The following is a 24,217-nucleotide window of genomic DNA, read 5'->3' on the forward strand; positions in this document are numbered from 1 at the left end:
AATTTTCAACGCGTCCGTGCGCGATCGGAATCTACCTACTGCATGTAAAATTATTAATCGGAACCATATATACACACACACATAAGGTTCTAAGGTGCGAGGTGCGCGTATGTTAGAAGTTTTTCAAAGGCCCGCCGGAGTTCCGGGAAATTGGTCTGGGTAAAGTATGGAACCCGGCCAAGTGGCCAATGAATGGGAGACAAAACGTCCGCTAAGTGAGTACGTACAATAAAATAACACAATTTTTCGCTTCGTATGGACCAAATGAGCCCTGCGGCTTTGTGTCACGTACGAGCTGGGAAAAAATATTGCGATCTCACCAAACACAAATACAGAAAAAAATGTGTGTTATGAATGTGAATTTTGTTTTTTAATGAAAGTACTATATACATATTAACTGTGTCATATATAATAGATAATTAATATTAAAATCTGATGTCTCGTAAAATAGTTTTTTAACTGTATGTACGACACAACATCAAACCTCTAATTTATAAATATTTAACTATATAAATATGGGTAAGTTTAAATTTTACTCAAAATTGGATTCGCCAGAATCAATGGCTTACTCCAACTTTTAAGTGTTTAATGTTACTGTTGCCAAGCATATTTAATTTTTATTTTTCTGAAAGCTACATATTATGTTAAGCTTTGCAACCTTTACTTCATTGACACTTTTTCTCACGTAATGTTATGAAAAGAAGAAATCTATTTGTATTTACCGAGGTGTTTTAATAATTCCTGTATAATAAGAAATATAAAAATATTTATTGTTTTTTATGCAATTTAATGCATCTATAAGAAAGCAACAGAAAATATTATGTAAATAGTCAATATTTTTATCAATATCACATATGCATTTAAGTATATATATATAACTATATAGGCTTTTAGTGTCATAAATAATACTAGTTATTCCATTTAAAGCCTCCCACGTCCGTAAAAAATTGCCTTCCAACAAAAAAAAACTTGTCTAAACTCGACGATAAGTAATCAAGCTTGTGAAGAAGCAGATCGTAAATCAACAGAGGACTAATATTAAGACATGGAGGTAACCACCACCCCCTCGGTCGCTGTTTCCTACGTAGCAGTAGCAATGGTATGAACGTCTTCTAAGAAAGCGACGTTTCGCATAATACGACAGAGACACGTGCTCGAGTGCCACATTAGTGGGTCGACCCGTAAACACCCACCGGGATAGCCCCCACGAAGACCGGGACGGGTTTATTTGCATCTATCCGCTCCCTAACCGTTATTAGATGCCTCTCCGGAGAGGGAAGTCGATACAACAATACGAAACGGCTGCGACTTCATGCAAAATGACTCAAAACAAAGCTCAGATTCTTGGGATTGCAATAATATACTACATATGTACAATGTACATGTGTATATTAGATATAAATTGAATTGACTTGTTTATACACCGTTCCAAAAAATATGCGTTACTTTTACAGTACCTCACCATGTCCTTGTCGTTATTTTTATTTTTATTTTTTAGTCAGATCACTGAATTGATAAATAAAATTTTTTAGCAGAGCTAATTTGAATTTTTAATTCTAAAGTTCGTGAAAATTATTTTGTTCAACACGGGACCCACAATTTTAATGGTTTGAAAGGGCCAAACGAATTAGTTGCCACAGGTTGCCTTCCAAACTTGTTTACGTATTATATACATGCACGTGATATTATTTTATTTTATTATAAGACTACCAGATTTTTCAAAAGTAGTAAATGAAAAGTGCTTTTCTATACAACATCAAAATTTGAAAAAACATTTGCTTTTAGTACATGGATTAATAGCACTTATGTTCTTTATTATTTCACAATTGGGAAAACAGAGTACTTACGTAGTACTTTGTGACGTAAAAATATTAGGCTCTAGGTCACGTGTGTTTCACATTTCTATCAACATTTGTGAAAACAAACTATATCGGCTATATAATGGATACTCTTAACTAAACCCTGGATCTAAACTTGCTTCATATATTATTTAATTCGTGAACCACTTGATTTGATTTAAAATAAAATAATTCTGTAGCGACATTTACTACGCCAAATGAGATAGCACTGCTTCTTGGAACCAACTAACAACTGCTATCCAGGAAAAATAAAATAAATCTGAACACATTTTCACCGGTAGATATATATTTAAGACGGAATAGCGTAGTCTGTAATGTCTCAGACTAGTAACTCTGAGGTTGTGGGTTCGAGCCTTTATTTATATAAAATGCGCTATTATTAAAAAAATCCGGCCCCAGCTGCAGTGACATCTATTGATTATAAAACTGTATAGCAATAATAATTTATAATTATTAATATAAATGTCACCGATTTCCAGACTTTCAGTCTGGTGGTAAATAATTACTTGTAGATATTCATTATGTCTGATTGACTTACTCAATTGGTATAGATCTGCCCGTTGTAACGCATTGGGATTACGCCTGTCAGGTTACAAAGGAAGATTTGATAAAAATAAAAATTTCGACTAAAATATAATTGTAGGGATTAATATCCACGCAATAAATAAATATAATTTAATTTAAATTGACAAGTGAAATAATAAATCAATTGTTTGATACATTTAATGAAATTATATTTATACTAGTGAAAATATAACTTATGACACACATATTTACATAAAAATAGCAACATCGAATCACAAATCTAAACAAATAAATATTCGTCTAAAGTAAAGAATCAAATAAATCATGTTTCTCATTTCTATACAACTATTTATAATATGGTTATAAACAAGCTACTAATAAATTAAATTTACATTTTATTTCATTACTAAAATATGTAATTAAATTAATAATTTTAATAAAAAGTCACGACAAAACATCTATAAACTCATTTTATATCTATATTATAAACATGTCAGTGATGAAAAATGATTTATTGATAAAGTGTCAAACGCACAAAATATATAAATATTTTTCCATATATTTTTTAATAACCTGTTCTATCAATATTAAGTATTAATTTCATATATCACTTTATTAGAATATTAAAATGAAGTAATATGTTAAATTCAATGTATAAATCATATTTAAATATCTAAAGATAAGTTTACTAACGAGCTTCATTTATTATATGGCTAGTCTAGGTCCCGAGACGCAGATTGATGGCTGGCTTTAATACTTTTAACAGGCTTTTGTGCACATACATTTATAAACGTATGAAAGAATGGCATTCTAAAATATGAGAAAGATATAAAATATTATGGATAACTTCACGAAAAAAATAAGTCAAATAAAGCCAAACGGGAAACAAGCCTTTTTACGAATTGGCGTTTTCGTTTAATTAAAAATATAAATAAGAAACTTTTTCAAAAGGGCTACATTGAGAACGGTATGAAAAAGAAGGTTCAGCCTTTTATGTCATTCGAAAGGGGAGGACTCGGTAAAGGAAAAGGATGCAAATAAACCTTTATATTAACTTTTTGAACTTCCGTGTCGTTTTGCCACCGGTGATTATTTCAAAGCTTCGTTTCGAAAAAATGAACATTTTTCATTCATGGTATTTTTGGAACGAGTCTTTCTAATTCGAAGATTAAATAGGTTTTTGTCAAATTTTCCTCTATAAATAATTAGCCTAATAATCTTATATAGTATAGATAATAATTTTAAGAAACTAAAAATGTTACAAATTTAGGTTATAACCTAGGTTAGTTACTTAATATTATAAAAATGTATTACATCCAAAAAAATATTAAAAAATAGAGAACCTGTTAACAAATTTGAAGTAAAAGTGAGGTCAATTAAATATAACTTAGCTTTTACTATTATTAATGTATTAAAGACTAAAGAGCTTATGACTATCGTTGGGAATCGACTAGATCTGCCTGGGAACGACAGTAAGTAGCTAAGATCTAGGCCAAGCTCGAAATATGTATAACATCTCATATAAGACAATTACATATACACCATAGCTTCGTCTACGATCTCTGCACTAGTATAATACTACGAAGCAACTGCTAATAATTTAAGATATTGCATAATAAATCATCTTCACAACACACTTTCTTGAAAGATAAAAATCTAAATTTGGATTAATTTGCCAAAATCCACTATCATAACCTTTGGTGTTGCGCGATCGTTCTTTTTTCTTTAGAAATGCTAGTCGCCAAGACGCAGGGACACCCCAGAAGGCCAATGGACCACCCCTTCCACTTATGAAACTGCCATAATAAGATGATAAACGGGCAGAGTTGGGCGGAAAAAAATGCTTTATGAACCGGCGGAGACACGCCCGCGAATGCTAATGGCGGCGGGCCGATACGAATTTTCCGTCGTGGAAATGGGATTTATCTACGACGGGAATAAAAAAATACCCAGAAGGTCCTCGAGAAAATGCGTGATTAAAGGTCTGGCGGAGAGGAGCCGCGTTCGAACATAAATTACAATACGAACACAATTGGATTACGCGCGTTAAACAGACGTTTACCCAATAAACCCGCGGTTACAATATATATTATTTGTACAAGAATAATATAGGACTATGAAACCACTATTATTTTTTAAATTATATTTATTTTTAAGATATTATTCCAATATATATTTTTACAATAATTATATATTGATTAATATATGTATTAATTACTGATTGCAGTCTTTATTACTGTTAAATCATAATATTCTTTAAGCAAACCATTCACTGGAAAATAAAAAAAAAACAATGTAACAATGAAATTGTCACATTCTAAAGATGACTTTCTGCATATGTAAAATTAAGAAAAGATTCATCAATTAAGTTTTTAAAAATGTTCTTACAAATCCATCGTTTATCAAATACTCAAAATACTGAAAAATAATTTAAGAAATATTTTTACGTAATAAGGTGATCGACTTTTCTCCATATTGAATTCATTTAACCTTAGATTATGAAAGTATCCTAAAAAAAATACGATCTCTTATTGTTCACGCAATTGATCAGTGACGCGATATTACGACTAAAAGTTATTTAGTTTCAAAAACAGATTTTATCTTGTAAATAGCAAAAGATATCAAAGATGCAAATTTGCTTGAAAAATTTAACACCCCAACTTTGCGACGCGCTAGCAAAGAATCTATGCAAGAAATTCTACAAATTAAAAAAAAAGCTGGCATAGTTAAACCTGGAGCTTATCTCTCGAGAAAATATTGAGCTCAATATCCCTCAAAATCATATTAAAGTGTAACTGTTCCAAAGACTTTCTAAGAAAAATATTTTCTAATAAAAATATTTCAGAGTATATAATTTTCTTTGAGAAGTAAATTTTACAAACATTTTGTAATAAAGTAATTAAAGCTTGGGAATTGGTAAAAAAGTAATTTCCATATTTTTATTTACAAAATAATATTTTTGTTATAGTAGTGATGTATATATGTACATACATATAGTCTTTAAATATCAGTATTTTTATATGTTTTAAAGTAAAGTTTCAACAATAACGATATTAATTTTTAAATAACTTTTAGATCAAAAATCTAAAAATTGTTTTTAAAACATAAATGTTTTAAAAGCAATTTTTAAAAGAATATTTAATATTTATATGTATGCTTTCATTTTGTAAGCATATTAATAATAAAAAACATACAACCAAGATCCTACATTTTTAAAGTAAAAAATGTATTACTCTATTACACTACAACAATAATTAAAATCTACTGAAAAAATGCTTAAAATTTAACATATAACGAGCTGGTTATTGTTTATTATATAAGGTTAAATTAATCCATCGATCCTACTAAACTCCTGATAATTTCAATGAATTTATATTTATTGAGGTAAGGTTTTAACCGTCTAATCTAACACTTTATTAAAATTAATTTATATAACTCACTAAGTTGCGCTGATTTCGCTTAGATATTGAATTACATACCTGAAACAAATAAAATAAAGCATTATTAATATTTTTATATAATAAATTTACAGTAAAAATATCATTAATTAATAAAAAATGATATATGAAAAGTCATATTTGATTCGTGTTACGTAATAGCGACACAATGTCAGAATACAAATTCTACTCAGAAATTACGTCACGGTTCGATATAAAAAAGGAAACGCTTCACAAAAGAGCGGCAAAAATGTTTTCCGAAGTCGAAAAGAAAATTTAACAGGCCTCATTTGTGCAGACGTTTCTCGGAAAACGTTCCACAACATTTATTTTGTATACAATTCATCTCACTGCGTAAAAATAAGGATTTTTCGGAAAAGGGAACTTGTGGAGAGTAAGGGCTCGCCACTCGTGTACAACACGGCAAAAGGCAAAAAAGCAATGCATCATTGATTAAATTGTGTCGATTTGTAGCTACATATATGAGTATACACACAGGTGTAGCCGTAACTCGCGCTCGGTCGTTATAAAGCAATTTGTGATTGGATAACGAGAACAAGGAAATAAAAATGGACGTATCGCGTGGCGCGAATTGTATAAACACACAAAAGAGCTAGCGGTGAAAGCTTTGTTCGAGGGATGATGAAAATGTTTTGTATATTATTTTCACGCGTTTTCATTTTTGTTTGTAAAAGAAAATCATAATGTAGGAAGAATAATACAATACATTTTTCGCAGGAATTGTACATTATTTGTCCTAAATGAAATTTACAGAATTTTCATCCATTTTAGAAATTCAATTCATCGTAGATATCCAAACAAATATTACACTGATATTAACACTTTTTATTGATAAAAATAGTACGTATAAATATACAATAATAAAGGTAAATATCAGGCGCGTACGGTGAGATACATTCCCTTTCAGACAAGAGTGCATTAATAAAAGATTGCATTAAATTTTGACGATAGAAAGTTTGATAAAATTTCATCTCAAAAAAAGCAGTTACATTATTTATTACTAGAGACAAATATTTTAAACAATTTAAAATAGATAAAATATGCAGATAGATGCATAATTAAAATGAACCTCAAAAATATACGTTTTGTATTATTTTTTTGAGCCTAAAATATTTCCGATCTGGCCCTTTACTAAAAAAAAGTTTTCCAACCCCTGCTATAGACTATTATAACTGTAAAATAAATAGAAGGCATCGAACCCGCAAACTTTATATTTAAATATAATAGTTAAATTGTAGGGTAAAATGCATGTATCTGCATAAAGTGCACATGATGAAACTATTACACTTACACTGCAGATTAAAGTTTTTTAAAACGCTTTATTACCCAATTGCAATGTTTATATTACCTTAAAATTGATGGGATAGTATTCATTGTGATTTTTATTTGATTTCTATTGATTTACTCTGTATACAACCAAATAAATTTGGATCATAAAATTAAATGTAAAAGCTCTATAACATGTAAATGAAAAATTTGGTTAAAACTTAACTCCCATTTATATTCAAAGCCCTACAATACAATAAAAAAACGATTTATTAGTTTATAACTCTAAAACGAACAGTTTCTTTACGACAATAGTCGATGAATATCCTTTGGAGAGTATAGAGATGCATTTGAATTAGGTATAAAGAATGAATATGAGCCGGACTAACGTGGGCGATTGGAGCACATAAAAATAAACATCGAAAAAGCAATCGAGACAAAGGAGAAATGTGATAGTCGAAGTATTCCGATCGACGTCCACTCTGGAAGATGATCCGTGGCACAATCCAATATCGAATTTAACAAAGACGACAGTAAATAAACATAAATAAAACGAGCCGCTTAGCAAAAACGGCGAATCGTTATCTTAGAAACCTTAGAAGAAGCGGAAAAAAGAAGAAAAAGAATCCACAAATGTAAGCACGTTCTATATGGAAGAGGAAACGGAACACGTACAAAAATAAAACCTATTGAATTCGAAACCCAAGAACGAGTACGCATTTGTGTGCATGTGTATACATTATATAAAAAAAATTAAGTGATTTTCGTTGTTGAAAGAAAATTGTGCGAAAAAAATGAAAAGACATTATAAATGTGAAAGGTCAGAAATAATGACAATATACAAACTTAATATATTAAATATTTCTAAAGCTCGACTTGATCTTTAAGTTTAATATGTCTTGATTTTTTTTAACTAGCGTTAAAAAACAATTTAAGCAACCTTTTAAAAAGCTTGCTTAATCCAATTTAATTATAAATCTCTCTCTTAAATGTAGCAATTCAATGAAGTGTGTTAAAAATTATAATTCGGGCTTAAACATAATAGTAAGTCTAAATTATGTGTAATTTTTGTCAGTCTACACATAACAAAACACGGATCTATTTTACTTAATCCTATTATATGGTATTATAACGACTAGCCCCTCTGTATTTAAATAAAAATGTAAATAAATCAGTATTATACTTCACAGTAACATGTTATATTTGGATAATATTTATTTTGTAATAATCTGCTTAACTAAAAATAAAAATGTATTGAACAATATATTAGAATTAAGATCAGAGTAACATTTTTTAATAAGTACGGTGACTTAAAAAGTAGTTAATACACTCATCGTTTTTAAAGCTACTTTAAAATGCTGAAATTAAACTTTATAACCATGACATTATATTAAGCTATTGTGCTTATATATACTATATATATACATAATTGTATTTTATTTCAGTTTAATAGTTTTACATATACAAATGGTACATATTTCAAAATACTGTGGTAGTTTAATGCGCATATTTATTAACAAAATGCAAACGGAAATGAACTGAATAAATCCTAATTAAGTTGATTAAACCCGACTCATTTAACTGCACGTTCAATTTAAATTACTAAGAGTTAGATCGTAAACTCGCACGGAGCAATCTACATATTCTCCCGAGTCACATTTACGATCATAGCAATTGAACCTGGTCTTAAATGCAAGAGAGATTTAAAAATACACACTATTGACATTACAAAGTTGAATAAATGGCAGGTGTTTGTTTCCATCATTGACTCAATAAACGGCCTTGATCCTCAGGATTTTCAATAATCAGACACGGTTAAACGTGACCTCCTTTCCGCCCCCGGAGTCAACAATGGCGCACGTTGGCATTTCGGTACCATTTGAAAAATACCACCGTCAGTGAATAATGTATGTGCGATGGCGTGTGGACGAGTGACCTTTGTCATTGGCCTGTTCTTGGGTGTTGGACATAAATCATCACGTTACGTGAACTCCAAAAAATCAATAAAAACATACATAGATTAATGTTATCATTGATTTATTAGACAATATAAACAGAGTACAACAAGAGCCAGCCGAAGAACATCGACATGTATTATGTATTATAATGCATTGAAAAAATGCGGTAAGACATTCATTATGCCTGGCGGTGTTATACATATAAATATGCGCATAATATTTTATGTTATACAGTTATAAGAAAAATATTGAAGCTATGTTTTATAAATTTGGAATTGGCTCTATATTTTCGATTTTTCAGACCGAGAAATATATTTTGGCAGTATACGTAATACGTGCTGAAGTAAATATTTTCTTATACACTTTTTCGTAATAAAAAATACAATAAATATGTAGTAACACCTCAAGTACGACTGAAAATATAAAATCGAACATTTTTCTTAGAATACCGAAATGATAAATATGTGTCTATTGCGGAAAACAACATCTCGAGGGAAGTACATACACTTATAATTTACTAGAAGTAAGTGTTTTAAAATTTGAATCGATAAAACCAATTGTGTATTTCGTTCTCAAACGAGCAAAAAACTAACTGTAAAATTTGTTTTCATATGCTTTAACTCTTATCTGTCAAACGCACGCCGCGCATAGTAAAGTGCAATTAAATAAGCAGCGAAATATGTTATAATCACAGTGCATTTTTTAAACACTGTTAATTGAAGATGATTTTAAATTATAGAAAATATAAGCAAAACCTTAAATTATGATTGTGCTAATAAGTATTTGGTTATATTGAGATCACTTCACAGTAATTTGCCAATTAAAGATATACATATCAAGTTAATTAACATATTACAATGGTATGATAAGCATGTAAAAATGAAAAACCCGATATTAATTTTAAACAAAAAGTTACATTTTATGCGATTATCAACTATATAGTATCGTTTACAGTTATTTTTTAGAAGCAATGAAAGATTTATATATAGCAAACAATTAAAACACGATGTATTGAGCAACTTATCAGCTAAGTGTTTAATCCTCTACGGTAACTTTCGTTAAAAAAATTCTTCAGTTGTCGCTTAGATTTAATTTATGGATTATATTAGTAGTAATAATGTATTCAATGTTTAACTCTTGATAAAGGTCTTATTGTTTTTAATTATTTTTCAGAAGCAATGACAGAACAATTTGATAACCTATATGGGGACAACTTAGAATTGTTACATATAAACAAAAAGTGAATCATCTCAAGTCATTGTCAGGAAGTATTATTTTTTATAAAGAACATACTACATACATATGTTTGATGTAACTCAATATATTGAATTTGGCTGTTCCGTACGCGATTACTTCGATAAACTTAAAGTAAATTACCATGACAGAAATAAAAATCATTCTAATCCATTAGTTAAAAACCTTATTAAGGTAAAATGAATATTTAAAAAAAAAGTGCTAGCTAACTTAATAAGAAACAGATAGTTTTTTTCCCCTAAAAAATAAGTAAATAAAGGAGAGAACGAATAAATTGATACCCATGTGGATGGCTTTGGCCAGGAACTGGAAAAATAAATATTAGACACTGTAATACAACCACATATTTACAATCATTGTAAAATCTCGTCTATTAGATTACATCGAATAAACTAAGCGTTTATAAGCTAGCCATTGGCTGATATACCTTGGTGTATTTCTTTTTTAGAAGACATGAGCGAGCAATAAAATGACCTTACGCAGAAATGGAACCAAACTTATTCAACTAAATAACTGTTTGCATCATAATCATTGTCACGCGATCGTCGTGAAACATAGTATCCCTAAATATAAATAAATAAAAAAAATACGTTTTATTAACATTTATATGCTTTGATTGACATTAACTTTCAATCATCATACGTACTAAATATATGTTACATGTTCACGTACCTGGTTTATTTGCAATCCTAATAATTATATTCAGTCAACTCTCAACGAATATGTGCGTTAAATCAGAAGCAATGATAATTTTTATGTATTTCAAATGAAAAATTCACTTTTCGGTCTCGAAGCCCGTCGACGAAACTTAAAATTTGAAGATTTCATTACAAAGCTTGTTTTATAATTATTTATATAGTTTAATCACTGTATATTACACCTATTATCTATATATTTAATTTTCATAGTTAAAACATACCTGGTTAATTTGTAATCCGAATATTTATATTTAATTAAATCGAACAACACACAAGAAAAATAAATGAAAGTTAATATCACATTTTTTGTTTTATATTTAAATGCTGATTTTTCATTGGTCGACAGTCAGAGCCTCTAATTAAAAACAAAAGAATTCAATACCTCGAGGCTACGAAATTATTCAAACAAACTTAATTTTTATTTTTATTAATTATAATTAAATATTTTTTTTTGTTTATATGTATTATTATAAAACGTTCAAAAACAGAGCGATACGATTCACAGAGTTGAACGCAGAGCGTTTTATTTTAAAGGAGCGCATCTGGAAGTGGAAGCGACGGCTTAGAACAATTATATTTAAGATGAATTAAAATTTTATTTACTCTCATTGTAACTAAAGCACTAGCCATTAAAAATGTTCTTATATAGGTACTATATACAATTTTTTTGATAAAATAACGTGCAAAAAATGCACTTTTATGTCATAAATATAAGATAAGCGAAGTCGAATTGTCGAACCCTGCAAGTCTGTCGAATGTGAGATTCTTCGTTCTGGTCGTCGATGATTCGTATCTGAGAGTAGGTACCATAGTCGACGTTGGTTGTCAATGAGGGAAGTGACCGAGTGTAACATTTTTATAATAGTCGTTTTAATAATAAGAAGGACAAATATAAAACGAGAAGGCTTGAGAGACAATTACGTTAAGGTCTAACCACGCATCTAAAAAATATTTGGGCGACATTGTGAGGACATTTTTTTAATAAGTTTCGAAGGGTTTAGAGAGCTTTTGTAATAATTAATGGTAATTTTAAAAATAGAAAGTCTGCGTGGCTATTGTGCTATAATTCTAGATGTTCTGCTGGTGTATAATGTAATTTAAATGAAACCATTGTTGTTTGATGATTTTAAAAGTCATTGTTAAAACCCCCTACATTTGCACCATATAAAAAAATACGTAATTTAATTCTGCTGCTATGTTTTTAAACTAATAAACTGTAACAAAGTACAACTTAAAAAACGACAGAATTTATTGTAACACTAAAATGATGTTATTTAATTTGTGGGAATAAATGTTTAAGAAACTACACGACATTGCCGTACGAGCACGATTAACTTCATCGCAATTGTTCAGTTTTAACAGCCAATTAAAACCGGTGTTGTGACGCATAAACGCAACAATCACATTTGGGCCAATTAGTCGTGAGCTCGTGACAAGAATAGTGGGTGAGCCCTAAATCTCCCTCCGGGGGGTCCATGAGTATAAATAACTGATCAATACATAAGGAACTTCAACCAGGAGCTAAGTTTGTACAAACTCTAAGCCAAAAAGATCGCACAAGCAACCGCTTCCCTTTTCACGCCAAACTCAAAATGACTAGATCCTTCTAACGTAGACATATAAAGAATATTTCAAGCATACTTCAACGCAAGCATAATACAAACTTTACGTGAATTTAATCAAATTGTTACACAATTATATTAAACAAATACCTGACACGAGAATCTGGACAGATCATTGTGACAATTAAATGACATTAGTTTTTTTATTGCAAAATTTGTTGTATAAAAAATCATGGTCATAACAAGAGCCAAAAATATAGAGCAATATATCACTGTATGTCATAAACAATCTTAAAAATGCATTTAAAATTATAAATCTCAGTAGTTTTATTATTTGTATTGCTGTATTTATTTTAATCATAAATAAAATCGAATAATACATAAAAAAGAGATCTTACAAAGAATAAAACTAAGGATAGACTAGCATTTAATTTTAGATTTAAGTTAATTATAATAAAATGAATTTAAATCAGCGTGAAATTGTACATTAAAGTCGATAAAATATAATTCGACATTTCCATTACTATATTATTTCTCAGTAAAATAAAAAAATTTTTGAATATAACAACGCTTTAAACATAAAAAAATACTAAGCCCTAGGCCATGCTGGATTCGCTTGCGACACCACCGTTGCAAATGTAAAAATCATAATATACGCCCATAAAAATAGCGGTGGGCGATTTTTTTCATGTAAATTAAATTACACTCCAAAATGTCTGTATAACGTTTACGAACGCGTCTAATAAAGTAACTTGCGCACTCGAAAAGGATAATGAAGTTAAATTACACGGTTACAATCCCTTATTAAGTGTATGGTGTATGTACTGAGTATAACCGGAGTGTATTACGTCAATCTCAAATAAGGATAAGAGGATAATCGATGCGTGACTCGAGAGCATTCTTCATCACCATTGTTGGATTCAGATTTCTGGTGAACGTAGACAATGAATCATTACGGTCAAGCCAGGAGGCATTGTCGGCGAGAGTAACAGAAGTGGTTAAGTCTACCGCAGTCGTGTATACAGAATGCATTTACTATTTATATGGTATACACGATGGATTTAATAATTAAGTATTTGTTTACCGATGAAGATGTAGAAGATGTTTTTAGAACGAATTCGTCTCATCAAATTCCAAAGCATTGTTTTCATTTTTTATGCTACATAAATTGTAGTTCAATCCAGAAATTAAATCGCCACGCCTCGCATTTTTCCGTCCATTAAAAATAGGTCTAGTAACATTCTTCACCGACAATTTCTCGCCCACAATTTTTTTTGCCGCATATATCGAATATATATGTTCTAAAAATGTGTATATGAACTTATAAAAATAAGATGGCACAGCAATATGGTATAATATATGAAATAAAATAGCTATCAATAAAACACAGTTCATGTAAATTTAATAATAAAAAAGAGATAATAAACCATTACACATAAATATGTATTATCTTAAAAATATAATTTAATATAATTTAAGGTTTTAATGAAATGCTTTAATTTACAAAAATAATAAAGAAGATGATTATTATTACTAACGTTTCGAACAATGTTTTATTTATAAAAAATACTATTTATATTCATATTTTCAGATTATGACTATCTATATTTTTTGCTACTCTTGCAGCACAATCCCTATAATATATCATATATATAATAATTATTAATAATATGGTATTCCAGGAATATAATTGAGTAAAAATATTACTTAAGCAATAAATAAATCAATTGTAAATCTTTGATATTAAAATATATAGTTACTTAAAAAAATACATAGATTTTTAATATTGTTGCGATTTGAGAGGTGAATATTGAAGCATTCCAAAGCGTGTAATTTACGAGGAGTGGTTAAGAACTTCACGACTTGGGTAGTACTGAACGCAACTTTCAGAGATTATGTTAATTATTAAATGTTAATTACATACTTATGTAATTAACATTTGCAATAATATCAGAATCAGTTTAGCAAGGACTGAAAATTAACATATTCAGAAGCCGGTGGAGCAATCACGTAAGAATTTTTGACATTGAAAGATACACACAGACTCTTTTACTCGAATCTTGATTCGTCGATCTACAATGTCAAATCAAATCGATATTTTCTTTAGAGGTATCAGTTGCAGGCTTTCTACAGTGATGATCAATCTCAATGCGTTCCATCTCATTTATAAATTCAGGTGTCCACTTTTGACCATTCCGTATAAAGGAAAAAATGTACCTAAAGTGATTCTTTTGGTTTTAAACAGTATTTGTAGAGATATTTGGTATTATTTCTATTTCTGAAAAAGTCGATAAACACTTTGTGGGAGTTTCAACAACCTGTACAATTTGTTATAATTTAGAGGTCACCCTAATTACCGTTTAATCAAACGAAAAGAGAGAAATTCGTAGTATATACATATATGCATACAACAATGGAAGAGAGATCTCGTGACCAAATAATTGCGTTGATAATTGGAAATAATAATGGACCACCTAAAGCACATCCATGCCGAGACGTTAATAATCCATCAGTAAATCTTAAAAACTACTATTTGTTTGAAATGAACGCGTGCTAAGCAATTTATTCTACTCTGCACGCAGAACGATTAAATTAATACCATCGTACAAAAAATATATAAATAAGATAAAAAATAATTCATAAAACATTAAAATTAAATGACACGAATTGAACCAACTCCTCGTAGCTGACATTAAATAGATTAGTGTGATATGCTAGCGTATTAAGGACCCGGATGGCGACAGCAATAGGCAAGTTGGCTAGTGCGGACAAAAGAGATCATGATTCTCGAAGACGTTCCGCAACCCAAAACTGAAATTCCTCGAGCATATATTGATTGCCGTCAGCACCCTTTAATAGTTTTAAAAAATGCTTAACGACGTACAACTTTATGCAAAAACTTGGCGATTCGTATCCCAACTCTTCTAAAATAAAGGCTCTGGGATACAATAACGGAGAATAACCAAATATCCTTTAATAAATGTATCTTTAAATTTTTTTTTTTAACTTTTTTGATTAAGAAGAAGTATTTGGTTATTCGGGTATTCCAAACTATAGATCCCGATTCAAGAATGCTGCAAACTAAAGTGACATAGGACGGGTATAACTTACGTAACGTCAAAAAAAAATGCGTTCCTCATAACAAAACATATTATATAAGCATCTTAGAAAATTCATCGCAGACGTCGTTTACGTGTAGAGAGAACCTCCACTTGCTTTAAAAAGTGATTCTGAGATCTTTAGTGTTTTTCTAGCCAAAATGTTTTCACTGAGATCATAGAAATAATCTGGTAACGATCGGGATTGAGTGAATGACTCAGTATAGCACTTTCTGACACTAAAGGGTAGACGATTGATGGAAGTCCATTTCCACAGAGAATCTAAATCACTCTGTAGAGAGAAAAAGTCCGCAACATTCGAATGAATTTAAACAATTTTAAATCATCTGCACAAAAGAAAACTGGAATTTGTAACTACCTTACTTATATCATTAATAAATATCATTAAAAAGCAGAAGGTCCAGGTTGTACCCTTGGATCAAATACTTTTTCGATACAAACTATCTACGATCGCTTAAATAACTCGAGAATAACCGAATTAAATCATCATGACCTTTTCAAAATCTGTATTTACATATTTTGAAAAGGTCTTCGACAAGGTTTGTCATATGTTATGATTAAAAAAATTGTCAGACTTCGCTTTTTAGGATGATTTAACTCGATTATTATCGAGGAAATTCAAGTAGACGTCGTATGTACGGCGTCTATTTGAATTCCTACATCGAGAGATTTTGTCACTATTTTGGTTAGACAGAAAGTTAGTAACAGTGGAACAAAACAAGCAGAATGAAACCCATGATGTTGATCCCACAAAACATTACTATTGTTATTCCACTCTTTGGTTACCGATCGCATGTTATCTTCTGGACCACAATACTTAGCGAATAATTTAATAAGAGTTCATATAATCTCATAGGTATAAGACATGGAAACAGTAAAAGATTAGGAGTTGACTCCCTCCCACAAAACACACTTGGTGAAGTCCGCTGAATAAATGATAGCTTCTATTTTCAGGGACGCGAAGGGAATATTCATGGTGGATTACTTTCCTAAATGGCAAACCATTACAGGACAATATTACTATATCTTGTTACATCAAAATCATAAATAAATAAATAAAAAGCGAGCTGAAATGCTAAATAAATGTGTGCTGTTCCTGAAGAACGGGATAACGGTCCAGTATACACAATAAAAGTTGCGATTATTACAATTGTCGGTTCGGCTTTGAATCGATATCTCATCCTCTCTAGTCACCGGATCTAGCTCTATAAAAAAACATCTTAAGGCAAGGATTTATGTTGAAGCAGCGGTCGTAATGGAGGATTATTATACCGGAATCATAGCATTAATTGATGGACCAAGTATAAATGATTTTCATCACCGATAAAGTTTCAGATCATGAAGAAAATTTTATCAGATCGGAAAAATGATTAATCGATTGACTAAGTACAGAAACTTAAAAGGGTACTACACTTATGTTAAAATATATTAGTGCACTCTTTCTGTATTATGTCACGAAGATATCAACCGACCCTCATAACTTAAAAGTCCTTTTACAAATGAAAATATTGACCATTTCTTCTTATTTTATAGTAAAATTATTAAAATTTAGTTGTGACGGTCATCGTCCAAACCGACGGTAAATCATAACAAAGAAAAGGTGATTTTTAATGAATGAATTTTTAAAAGCCAAATACAAGCTGTATATTATCGTAGTAGAAGTATAGATACGTTTGTACATATCATACGGATTAGTCGCGTGCCTTAATAGCTTGTTTCCGTCCACGCAGGGTTCCCTTTGATCTGTTCCAAATACAAGAATAGAATATTTTTACTGGCATAATTAAAATAAACCGACAGTACTTTCACAAGAATATTAATCGAGGAACACTTTGATTGATGACTAAAACAACACGGCGATCGATCTAAGATTTAACAGAATTTTTAACGATTGATTATTGTGTGTACATACATATATACAACTATGATGTTCTAATATTTACGAGTTTTAAGCTCTGGGATGCTGTTAGGAATGCATGTTGGCCAGTAACAATTTCCGTGTTTGAATCTGTTTAATTTCGTGTCGCACGTGACCCGATCTAGTGACATGCGTGACTGCCGTGAAATGTTGCGCACGACAATTTAACAAAAGGGTAATGTATGCTTTTGTAGAATAGCAAAAACATTATTTTCTTAATAAGTGAATATTTTATATAAAATTCATTCAACGAAATTAATATCAAAAAATTCTGCACATACACAAAAATAAAATCTGACCACACCATATGTGTCTGTCTCAACATCATTTCTCCATCTCAATAATAATTTATAGCTCTCAATATTTAGTTAAACAAAAATTGGACGCGAGCCAAAACTTCTTATGAAACTCTCCCACATAATCCCCTAGGAAAAAAATGTAAAAAAATACACTTCTATTGCGTTGCAACACCATAGTAGACAATGCTACAAAAAGATAAAGCTAAACCGCGTCATAAATTTTGATTAGCTAATATATCTTACTCTCAGCCCATCTCATGATTGCTCTCATATAAAAACAAACGCTAAGACTTTAGTGCCGGTACTTTCGACGCTTGTAAAACTTTCGCGAATCATTATCGTAAAGTGGAATGAAAATTTATTTTTGACTCGATTCGCTCCAACAATGTACAAATATGATTACTTCATAAGCATTAATAGCACTATTAAAAACACAATGGCGATAAATTTGCACGTCTACCGAAGGCATTAATTTTAATTTTATAACAATTTCCTATTAACTAACAAAGGTTGAGCCCATGAGAAATTAACGCTCTTCGATAATAAAAATACATAAAATATATTAGGGCATCCAACAGCGGCCTTTTATTGAAGCCGTAAATAACGTGGGCCGTAATTGATCGTACAAAGCCAATTAGTTTATATACTCTGGTATTAAATTTGATAATGTTGAGCAACCCAGAAGAGCTTCTCAAATACCCCCCGCGGTCTAGATAGCCGACTAAACGTTAAGCGTTAAGGTAATTATACTTTTCTGAACTTTGAAACGACGCGGAAATTTATTCGCGTCTATGGCTAAAACATATTTGGAACTATTTATAAATGTGGAGCGGAAAATTCTGAAGACTTATATCGATAAATTTTAATCTATATAATAAAATGTATTACATTACATTATAGCTGCGAACCAGTATTTCAGTTTCAAGTTTAGCGAAACATTACTCCTTTTGTACACAAAGAAGAAAAAGGACGAATGACGCGAAGCAGCAAAGACAAACAAACTTTTAACTGAGGATTTTGCACAACCCCAACAGCACTTTACATACTCGAGTGTTTATCCAAATACTCTTTAGTCTTTGCTAAGTTTTTCAAGTGTAAGGGTGTCGTACAATAAAGAGTTTTTTAAACATTTGTCTTCATCTTTAGCCTTAACAAATAGGTACACATGTAAATTAGTATTCATAATACAATATAGATTATACTATTCATGTTTTTTAAAGCTTCATCATGGCGCATAATAGCCGTTGTTACCACAGTTATACTTTACAACGTTGCTCAGCTATCGTTCGGTTCCTTTGTGCTGCGAAAATTAATGTAACATCGATATTACCAAGTTTGACCCAGTTTTTTCGTAGCGCAAAAGTTGTACAGCGGCTCTTGAATAAAAATATATATAAAAAAACTATAACATTCAATCATATTGAAGTGCAATCAATTAAACGAGCATTACGTGGCGCAAAAGGCTTTAATGGAGATGTTTTCCATTATATTTATTACAATCTGAACTTTATTATTATATTTTAATATTTACTCAGACATTCAAGTGCTAGAAAAAATTATTAACACAGTATATGTATATTAAGTAATATAAGAATAAATTAAGTATGTCTAAACTTCAAAAAAAATTAGGGAGAAAAGTACTGCTTGTTTGCAAGACATCGCTCGCTTATCAAGTCAAGATATATTTTTAAATACTCGTATTGCGAAACACTCGTAAACTAAGTTACTCGAATTTCTGTTCTAGTATTGAGGATTCATGAATAATCCTTACAGCTTTTACAGCTTTTATATTACTTGTGTCTCTTAAAGTGTCTCTGTCAATCCCTCAGGTTCATAATAATTATGATAATTAGCCTCGTCAATTAAATAATATGTTTCGTTAGTGTTTGCTTGTAGTGCCTTCATTGGATCACGAATTTTTACTCAGGTTTATCTAACAATTTATTGTGTACGTTCAAAGCACATGTTCTTCGTCTGGATTCATGCAATAATCCCTTGAATAAATTACACCCCTACGAGAACAAGAAGAATGCGGATATAACACATTCTACATTGCCGATAAGGGCGCGTTCGAATATTTATCGTCTACGTTTTTCGCAGCCATTAAACCGCGCCACGAACGCGTCTACGAGATGAGCAATGTTCGATATGACATTTTATTGCCGGGGTGGTAATCGCAAAAAATGCCTAGCGGTATAAGCGGGGATGGGGCGGCCTAAAAAAATATAATGCCGCCGTTTAGCCCCGGGTCGTATCGCTTTATAACAACCCATTTCGGGCATGATGCGAATAAAATACGCCCCTTTCGCACATTCTCGTTCCATATTTTCCGATATGTTCGACGTACGCGCATTCCGCTCGTAAAGCTACGTGTCTTTTCGGCGGATGAGGAAAAAAAGGAACGGGACCAGTCCGGGGACTTGCGAGCCTTCATGCATATTAAATTTGAAAAGCCCTGGAGGCTCGCGCGAAATGAACAATTCGTCGCAATTCGGAGTGGAGCGGCGGATAATACGTTGTTACCTCATTTTTATTATTTCCCACTGTGTGATTAAACTCCCACCTCCCGATTGTGTCAAAGTTTGCTGTTTCAGATTTCAAGCAAGACAAAGGAAGTATACGAGGATGCTTAAAAAGTTCGTGTACTTTTTCAGAGCCATCTTCCAGCCGTTGTTGATACTTATATTTCAAACAAAATATCCGAAAGAGGTTTAAAAGTAAAACATGTTAAGAAATCACAGCTTTTAAGAATATATATATATACATGTGGGGATGTACCAAAATAAATAGAAACTCCTAATATGTTCAAACTTATTAAAAACATTTAAAATTTAAGTAAAAACGTCTGTTGCTATTAAAACATATACAGCATACTCTCGATTATCCGGGCTAATGCTAGGGAGAAATGGCGCAAATAATTGAAAAATACGTTTAATCTGAACTATCAATTTTTATTTGATTTTAAAATATGTGTAATATATTTTATTTTTATTTATTAAAAAAACGTTGATTCACATTTGCTTTTGAGAATTTCTAAATAAATTTTGAATAGCAATACGAATTTTTCTAAGAGCAATTATATCGTTATATTTGAATACCCTTCAATCGATTTAGTCCAGTAAAGTTTCAACAGAAGTTAGTGCCTAATGTAATTCTTAGTACCTTCTTCACTTGTATTCTCACTATTACTCTCTTCTTCTATTGTTTGAGTGATATCCGCATCATTCAAGCATCGAAAACCGATTCATTTAAATCGCGAACAAACCACTTCTCGATATTATCCCGATCGACATTTTCAAAGCATTTAGAATATTACTTCAGAATCCAATCTTTCGCCAAGAATCTTTCTCGACAATCGAACAAGTGTTACTGGCTTTACTTTCGATTAAGATTGTGCTTTTTATATATGTATTATATATAGCAAGCTTGGCAAATTTATACTTCATTATTAGATGCAGATGTAAGTATGTAAGGCATTCGAACCGGGTACCCGGTTATCCCCCCATGTTTTTCATGGAACCGAAAACCGGGTAATTTTTGACGGGTATCCGGTTAATTTCATTTAAATATTTTTTTCCATTACTTTAAATTAAATGGAAGAGCCGAATCGGCGTTCTTAAACGACTAACGTCTTTGAACGACAAAAAAGGGACAGCACTTAGCGGCCTATAGATTTCGAGATAAGCAAATGCATAGATAATGATTAATTTGAAAGGCTGCAATTGTAAATAAAAATAAATTTTAATGCGTTGTAGGGTGAAAATATAACACATTAGATTCGTTAGTGTTTTTAAAATACAACTTTTTACAAAAAGAACATCACTAAAATAAGCTTTGTTTCTCTACCTACATATAATAAATACAATCATCTAATTTATTTTATAATTTTAATAAAATTTATTTCCTCGGTATTTTTCATGTGCAATTTGTATTATTATTGCCAAATATGTGTTAAAATAAATATTTCGGTTTTGTACTGTTACACATGTATGTAGTATGTAAGTATATATGTACCTAACGATGGAATGTAAAAATATTTCGATTGAGTAAAGTATTAATAATTACATAATATATTGATTTTATTTCAATACCTTATGTTTTTTTAAAATGATATTAATTATTCAAGTAAAATTAAATATATTATATCATGTCATATTTAATCAAAGATTCAAATTTAATAAAAATTAGACTCTTAACGGCTTACAAAAATTACCCGGAACCGAACCGGGTACCCGGTTCCTTCCCGGGAAATACCCGTATAACTGATGAATTTGGCCGGGTATATGGGTAATGAATTTGGCCGGGTATTTGGATGCCCTAGTAAGTATGTATAATACATCCAAAACACAAATTTTTACAGCATCTACTTAATTTTGGGTATTTTTCGCTACAAATATATAATAAATATTATATTTGCAAAAGTATTTGTCCAATTGCCTGTTTTAATGAATTAGCTTTTAACAATACTGCTTTCTGTAGCCACCCTTTACTTTTTAAAAAAATTGGTTTTGAACCAATCTTAGAAGATCTTTCTATCCATCGATGCTTGTTTTTTATCAATAGGAAAAGTGTTTATTTTTGTCGCCTTTAATGATCTAGTTTGTTTGATTTTCTAATCACAAAAAGGTAAATTTTATGAATTCCAGATTAATTTCCAAAACACACTGTAAATTGTAATACGCTCTTTAGATTTATTTATTTTAATTTATTTATTTCAATCACGGGTAATCCACAACCGGATAATTAAAAGTACACTGTATATAGTAATCAATTAAATATGTTAATAATAATACTACTCCTTGAATAAAAATATCCTTATATCAATAAAAAGTTCCGCAAATATACTCTACGTATTATTTAAAATATTACATATTGATCATAAATAAGGAATTTATGATAAATACGTGAAATTTTGCTTCTATTATATACAAATGTCAAGGGAGCATAAACATTTTACTGCCTTCATATTATATCGTAAATTGTTACGGTTTTGACTGCGCATTGAGCGAACACAAGCGGTTCAAGAATTTTTAGGGGATTCACCCTCATATAGACTAATTATTGGAACGGACTAGGGTGGATTTTTTATTTGATTACATAGCAAAAGAAAGAACCAATTTCGTACACATGGCGCGTTCACGAAGCAAAAACTGTCCTTTCAACATAATGAAAACCAATCGAAGACCGTTTGACCTTTGTCAGTTTTGATTATCTCGCTTTCCATAATTATTTCTGCGATTGCGTGACTGGAAACTTTACCGCAAACTTTGCTTTATTAATGTCTTTCACGGATTAGATTGTAAGCACACGTACAATAGGCAATCTGAGAGCTACTCGAGAGGAATTTATGATGCAGCTGGGATTTATTTACATTTTGATAAGAAAACGAGACAAAAATGCAACCGGCTCTGCTACTCGGTATCGGCGGAAGAGCAAGAACATTATTTTTATCTCGGAATAATTTTGGTCGTAAAACAATAAAATGTCCAATTATATAAGCCTGGATTCGATCCGACAAATCCCTCGGTTAAGGCATCATTGTTTTTCAATTTCGACGCTTATTATTGGATCAGGTTACAATTCCCGCAAGCGATTCGGATCCGTCTGATTATAATTTCAAATTAATCTTGTTAAGGTTCGGGATTTCTCCTCGCCCGATAAGCGAGTTTTAATAAATTCCCAATAAGGATAATTTACATCTAAATACATATATTATCCGTATCCCATTAAAATGTCCCTATCTTGAACATCCACTCAACAAATCCAATGATAAATATATCATTACATCTAATCCGACTTTCAAAGACGCTTATTTTCAGGCGTTTGTGTCATCATTACGTGTTGAAGAATTATTGTGTATACTTAATAGAAAATTCGGATTATAAAGGTACAAAGCGCTTGAAAAGGAGAGATTAGATTCATTTTGTAATATACGGCAAAACAATCCGAAACTATCCAACAATGCGTTAAATAGGTCACGTCGAGCTTAATTTGCGAAAATATAGTATGAAGTGGGAATTGATAAAGGTCTAAACCAGATTTTGTGACCAATGTGGCAATTGTGGCAAAGCTGTGCGAGGGTTTTCCCGTGTCCGGTTCAGACCCTATACAGGATAATTAGGTCGAGTGAGGGACATTAATTTAATTTTTGGAAAGGTGGAAGCGTCATTATTTTATACATACATACATATGTAGGCTTTTCATTTAATTAAATTTGTTATGTTTTTAACTAATTAAAACAATTATAGACGTATTGGATAAAATTTATTTGAGGCTTAGTTTTTGGTTTTAATTGTGATTT

The 24,217-nt window shown here is 30.9% G+C and overlaps 1 protein-coding gene across 5 annotated transcripts in view; it reads right to left on the reverse strand.

Annotated features, from left to right (window-relative positions):
* The window catches only part of dtn (transmembrane protein 132C dtn), a 195,437-nt gene that overhangs the window by 153,025 nt on the left and 18,195 nt on the right, over positions 1-24,217 (reverse strand). The gene's annotated exons all lie outside the window — the stretch shown is intronic.

This window comes from Plectrocnemia conspersa, unplaced genomic scaffold, assembly GCF_051122295.1.
Source record: "Plectrocnemia conspersa isolate PC_06_02 unplaced genomic scaffold, ASM5112229v1 ptg000002l, whole genome shotgun sequence".
NCBI classification, from domain to species: Eukaryota; Metazoa; Arthropoda; class Insecta; order Trichoptera; family Polycentropodidae; genus Plectrocnemia; species Plectrocnemia conspersa.